This window comes from Vicugna pacos, unplaced genomic scaffold (genome assembly GCF_048564905.1).
Source record: "Vicugna pacos unplaced genomic scaffold, VicPac4 scaffold_20, whole genome shotgun sequence".
NCBI classification, from domain to species: domain Eukaryota; kingdom Metazoa; phylum Chordata; class Mammalia; order Artiodactyla; family Camelidae; genus Vicugna; species Vicugna pacos.
The window spans coordinates 79,327,818-79,334,236 of record NW_027328741.1 but is presented as its reverse complement, the minus strand read 5'-3'; the positions used below and the strand labels follow the sequence as shown (position 1 = coordinate 79,334,236).

Genomic DNA, 6,419 nt, shown 5'->3' with positions numbered 1-6,419 from the left:
GTATCTATTTTTTTCTTTAAATGGCAACTTAGTCTCTCGTTTAACTCTTTACTCTACTTGAAAAAAAATAAAGAAATTTCGGGTGCACATCTATTTTTATTGTCCCCCCCAAAAATTGCAGATATTTGTCGACATTTGCCAACATCAGTTTTAATCTTTGTTATCCTGCATAATCTGGTAGTCCTCTGGTACATCAGCTGTAATTAGGATGACGTTGATAAACTGAAAATTGCTGATGAGTTGGTCCTGAAAGAGATGTAGCTGATGTATCTGATATCATTGGCACTGGAAAGTGTGGGTTGATCCCTGGTTGTAGTTTAGGAAAATGACCTTCATTGGCAGATATGTCATGATATCTGTTTGGAAAAGCAGGAGGCTTCACCATCAGTCCAAAATAATTACTCTATATGAGAGAGAAGATGCTGTACTGAGAAGTAGAAATTGAAGTTTTAATGGAGTTCACATCATGGCCATTTGCTTCATTGTAGCTACTTTGAGAGTGCCCGAGGACAATGTTGAACTGATTTAAATTACCTCATTGATACACTGCAATTTGTTCTGGTGGTCTAAGTGACATTGATGATGGAGGAGAGAAATCACCTCTGATCGGGATAGTTGTATCACCAATTATGAGACTACTAGAGGGCTTTCTTATTAGAGTCATATTTAAATTTGCAGAAGGTAAAAATGAACTTTCTCCACTAGTGTCAGTCACAAAACCAGAAATATGATAATCCATATTACCCCCTGCTTTAAAGTGCTTCTTGTTGAAATCTTCAGCCAATGAAGACACCAGAGAGGAATTTTTAATCCCAACTCTTCTTTTTATTCTCACAAAAAGCTGGGGACAGCACCATTTAAAATTTGGATTATGATACAACTGCAGCTACAACCAAAGGAGAAACATTTTTGTAATACATTAATCAAACTACAAGACTACAAAAAGGCTAACCTATTAAGCCTCAGATTCCACGTTTACTATGCATAGATAATATTATCAAAATATGAACATTGCTAACGATAGTGTGAAGTTCCTTAATTGGAATATACACATTTAAATAGTATGCTCATCAAATTTACTGACTTAGCATTTGCAGTAATGGTGAATGCCACTTTTTAAAAGCAGCTTTAATAGCTTTATTTAGATTTCTGGAAAGATTCATAGTTGCAAGCAAAGTTTCCCTTAATCTTGACTACTTAAGGCACTGTCCTCATTTTTTAGAGAAAATAAAGTATTCTAACCTTAGTAGTTTTACAATTTTCAAAATCTAGCTTTACATTTATATTACCATTGATTGATATACAAAATAAATTTTTATATATAAGTTACCAAGTGGTAATTAAAATTTGTCAATTCCTTTCTTAAAACAGAGGCTACATTTTCTTCTGCCAGAAAGTCAGCTAGACAAGGAGTCCTTTGAAAATTCTGCCACACTTTCCTAAACCCATAAAGTTTAAGATGTATAAATAAACTTTTCATACTTCCAGTTTCAAATATTCTGAAAGGGGCCTTTCTTTCCAAAACTTCCTTCTTGAAGACATCTTCAACAATCACTATGGAAGATCCATTATCACCCCACCAGATGGATTTCAATTGGTCATCCCCAGCCATTTTCCAGAGTTTTCTTGGAAATTTCAGAGAATGAAATTCATTATCTTCATCTGGTACAGAGACAGAATGTGTGTAACATGGTGTTTTTATTAAGGATTCTTCAGACAAAATCTGAAAAGCATTTTATTCAATCATAGACCTCAAGTCCAAGTCCCCAGAGAATGTTTGGTCACACAATAGAGATCTTCCGGAATTTCCTGAACCAGTTTGTCCAACTTTAGGAGACACACCTTGAATTTCTGAAGAAATATGTGGCATCTCAAATAACTTTTTCTACAGCTACTTTTCTAATCTGCATGGTTTTGAGCACTGCAGCTTCAAATGCTGCTTTGGCAGGGCTGCACAGGTAAACTGCTAGGCCTTCGCCATGGTTCTCAACTTGAGTAGCTGTGACATCACAAAACGACTGGTCTCCCAGCAACTCAAGTGTAACATTCAGCCAGTGTTTATTTCTCATTCATCCAGTTAAAATGATACAGATAGGATGCTTATTTTTATAGTCTGATCTGCAAATATTATCCCAACAATATCTTTTTAAATAATTTAATTTTGGGGTCTATAAAATAAAACCAATCTCCAAACTTTTGTACAAAAATTTATACCAGATTTGTAAACAGAGTACAAATAATGCACAAAATATATAAAATAATTTTAAAGTTTTGGAATTTAAAGTGAAATTTGTGTAAAACCTGTACAGAAAATATATATCAATTTCAAAATCATTTGTAATTAAAGTGAAACATAATTTGATTTGGAAATGGAAGTAGGTATTTATCTGTGTACTTTATAATAAGTAGCTCTATATTCATAACATGAGCAGAATAAATAAAAGTTTATTTGTTTTGTATAAAAATAAATGGTAAGTAATTATGAAATAAAATTAGAAAGAAATAATGAATCAAATTTAAGAAATCCCAAAGGGTGGAATTTTGTTTTTAATTGTAATTCAGTTCTATAAGTTAAACAAATGTAATTTAATAATCTACATTAAAATTAGAAAAGAGAAAATCTTATTGTATATTTACCAATGTTTATCTTTGACTTTCTTTCACTCAGAGGTTTTTCAGTCCCTAGAAGGAATAAATTTTCTTGTCATCTTTATAATCCATAACCTTGTGGCTTCTGTTAATTGTTTCAAAATGATGTTGATAAATACACTTATGCACAAGATCCTGGGTTCAATAGGCACTGCCTCCATTAAGGGGCAAACAAAGAAACAATCAAAAAACAAAGAAATAACACTATATGTGAGTTGGGTGGAAAAGACCAGGTAATGCATTTTAGGAAGCAATATGTATCTCAGTCCTGAAACAGTTGATATTGTTAGCAAAATATGGCATTTTAAGGCAAGTGTTTTGTTCCCTAATTGTAAATAGCTATGTTCTGTATCAGTAAACTCTAGTAAATCCAGTTCTACCAAAAGTTATATTATTTTTAGATATAAATTCCATTAAACATAAGCCAAATTCAAAATGAGAGATAGAATTTTTAAATAAATAAATGTGCACTCAAGCTAGAATGTAAATTTATTTTTCAGTATGTGTTCATTCCATTCTAAATAAACATTAGCAACCTGAATTCATTGCATATTATAAGTATTATAAAATATAGTTATGTATGATTTAGTCCTGATTCATAAATATTACTTATCATATGCAAATCTACATATGTGATACAATCCCTTAAAAAGCTGAGAATTCAAAAACAATAATCTCAATAAATGTAGGAAAATTATTCACAGGTCTGATCTTTACATTTTTATAAAAATATTGTTTACAAATACACTTTAAACAGAATGTAACTAAAGATAATAAAAGCCATATATGAAAAACCAATGACAAACATCAAGTTCAATGTTAACATACAGGAAGGTTTTCCTCTGGTCCAGTAATAAGAAAAGGTAGCTCATTCTCACAAATACTAAATTACACAACTTGAAGTCCTAGCCAGAACAACTAGTCAAGAAAAAATATAAAAGGCATTCAACTTGTAAAAAACAGTAAAATTTTTACAGATGACTTAATTATGCATAGATAGAAAACTCCATAGATACCTCCAGTGAATGTAACAAATAATGAACAAACTTAGTAAACTTGCAGAATACAAAATCAATATACAAATATCCATTACTTTTTTATATAGTAACAACAAATTATCAGAAAGAGAAATCAGGAAAACAATTGTGCGTATATTTATACAAAATAGAATAAACTAGGAATACATTTGATAAGTGAAATAAAAGATCTAAACATAGATCTATAAATTACAGTTTCAAGAAATATAAGTAAACAAATTAAATAGAAAGATATTCTCTGCTTATGGATTGTATACAACATGAGAAGCTATTCTAATATATAATTTACATTTTCAATCTCCCTTGCACTACTTATTGAGGAGAATGTCTATTCTTCATTTTATACTCTTGCTTCCTTTTTCATGGGTAAATTGATCATAAGTGTGAAGGATTATATCTGGGTGCTCTATTCTCTTCTATTTATTGCTGTCTGTTTTTGAGCCAGTATCATGTTGTTTAAATTCTAAAGCTTTGTTGGGCTGTTTAACATCAGAGAACTTTACACTATTAGATTTAATACACTTTTTCAAGATTATTTTGGCAACTCATGATCTATGTGTTTACATATAAATTTTGAAATTAACTGTTCTATTAAATGGAAAAGTCTCATGGGTTCTATGACATGAATCACACTAAATGTAGATTGCTTTTTGTAGTATGGTTGTTTCAACCACATTGTTTCACGTCATTAACATAAGAGATCTTTTCATTTCTTTGGATCAGTTTTAATTTCCTTCATCAATGTTTTCTATTTTTTAATGTATAGGTTTTCTTCTTATTTGTTAACTTCATTTCTACACATTCTATTCATATATATATAATTATATATATTATATTTCTAAACACATTTCCTACACAAATACAACAGGCAGAAGGCAGTGGCAAGACATATTCAAAGTCCTGAATGAAAGAAAGCTGAAATCTAAGATAATTTATCAAGCAAGGCTATACTTTAGAAGGAGAGATAAATAATTTCCAGACAAGCAAATACTGAAAGAATTTAGAACAGAAAAATAAATAACGAAAGATATACTCTAAAAAAAAAAAAGATGCAGGATGCTATAGAAAAGAGAAAGGCATAATTAGAAAGGCAATAGCTACAATGTCTGACAATAGAATAAACATGATGTTGTAAAACAGGACATCAAAAATTTAAGGGTCACAGAGTGAAACAGGAAAATACAGAGTATTTTCTTCTTGTTTCTGTTCTCTATAGGAGGGGTAAGAGTTTTATTCCTTTCAGTTAAAATAAAAATATATAATAATGGGACAATATACATACGAAACAGGGTAACCATATGTCAAAAGCTTACAATGAAGTCACAAAGCCAAAAGAAACAAAGATAATAAAAGAAAACTTATCAAGCCACACGAAGAAAATGAAATGAACAAAAAGGAAATACTGAATCAACTGGAAAATGACATTCAAAATGGAAATAAACCCAGTCAATCAATAATTATCACAAATGTTAATGGACTTAGTGTTTCAATCAAAAGATATATATTGTCAGATGGGATAATATAACAAGTCCCTACATTATGAAGCATAGAAGAGACTCACTTTAGTAAGAGGAACACACATTATTTGAAGTCAGAAGATGAAAAAGCATATTCCATGCAAATGAACATGACAAGAAAGCAGGAATAGCAGTTCTGACTTCACACAAAATAGACTTTACATGAAAGACCTAAAGATAAACAAGGACATGATATAATGCTTAAAGGAGCAATAAAAAATGAGCGTATTAAACTAATTAAGATATATGCACTCAATATAGGAGCACATAAATACATAAAGCAAATATTAAAAGATAAAAAGGGAGAAATGGATGGGAACACAATCACAGTAGAAGACTATAACCCCCATTACCATCACTAGAATTGTCTTTCAGACAGAAATTTAAAAAGGGAACAAAGATACAAAAAGATACAATAAAATAATTGGAGTTGGTTGATATTTCCAAAACAGTTTTCCTCCCCAAGCAGAATATACATTCTTTTCCAGTTCAAATGGAATATTTTCGAAGAAAGATTGTGTATTCAGGCACAGAAGAAGCCTGAACAAATTTAAGAAGATAAAAATTATTTCAAGCATCTTTTCTGAGTATAATACCATGAAACTAGAAATCCTTCAAGGAAAAACACGGAGAAAAATGACTGCATGTAAATTAAACACCATGGTACTAAGACAAGTGGGGCAGGTAAAGAAGTAAAAGAAGAAATTAAAAAATATCTTGAGAAATATGTCAAAACACTACACAAAGTCTATGGAATACACTTAAAGCAGGCTTAAGAGGGAAGTTCATAGTGACAAGGCACTCCTCAAAGTAGAACAGCAATTTCAAATAAATAATGTAATGTTCTATGTAAACTAATCATGAAAGAAGAGCAAACAAAACCAAAAGTCAGCAGAAAGAGAGAAATAAGAAAGATCAAGGAAGAAATAATTGAAATACACATTAAAAAATAGAAAAAAATCAAACAAAATCTTTTTTGAAATAGTAAACATAATTGACAAAACTCTGGACAGGCTCACCAACAAGAAAAGAGAGAGAACACAAATAATATAAAAATGAAAATGGAGAAACTACAAAGAGTACAACAAATTTACAATATACCATAAGGCAATAACATGAGCAACTGTATGGAAACAAACTGGATAACCAGGAAGAAAAGGAGAAGATTTTGGAAACATTCAGCTCACCAATATTGCATCAATGAGAATTTAACCAT

General features: G+C 30.6%; 1 long non-coding RNA gene across 1 annotated transcript; it reads right to left on the bottom strand.

Annotated features, from left to right (window-relative positions):
* Window positions 1-261: 261 nt before the first annotated feature.
* Window positions 262-1,751, bottom strand: LOC140694055 (uncharacterized). Its single transcript, XR_012069797.1, has 3 exons — window positions 1,483-1,751; window positions 745-886; window positions 262-356 (listed from the first exon to the last, which is right to left on the bottom strand). It is a non-coding gene; the product is annotated as an uncharacterized lncRNA (long non-coding RNA).
* Window positions 1,752-6,419: the final 4,668 nt, after the last annotated feature.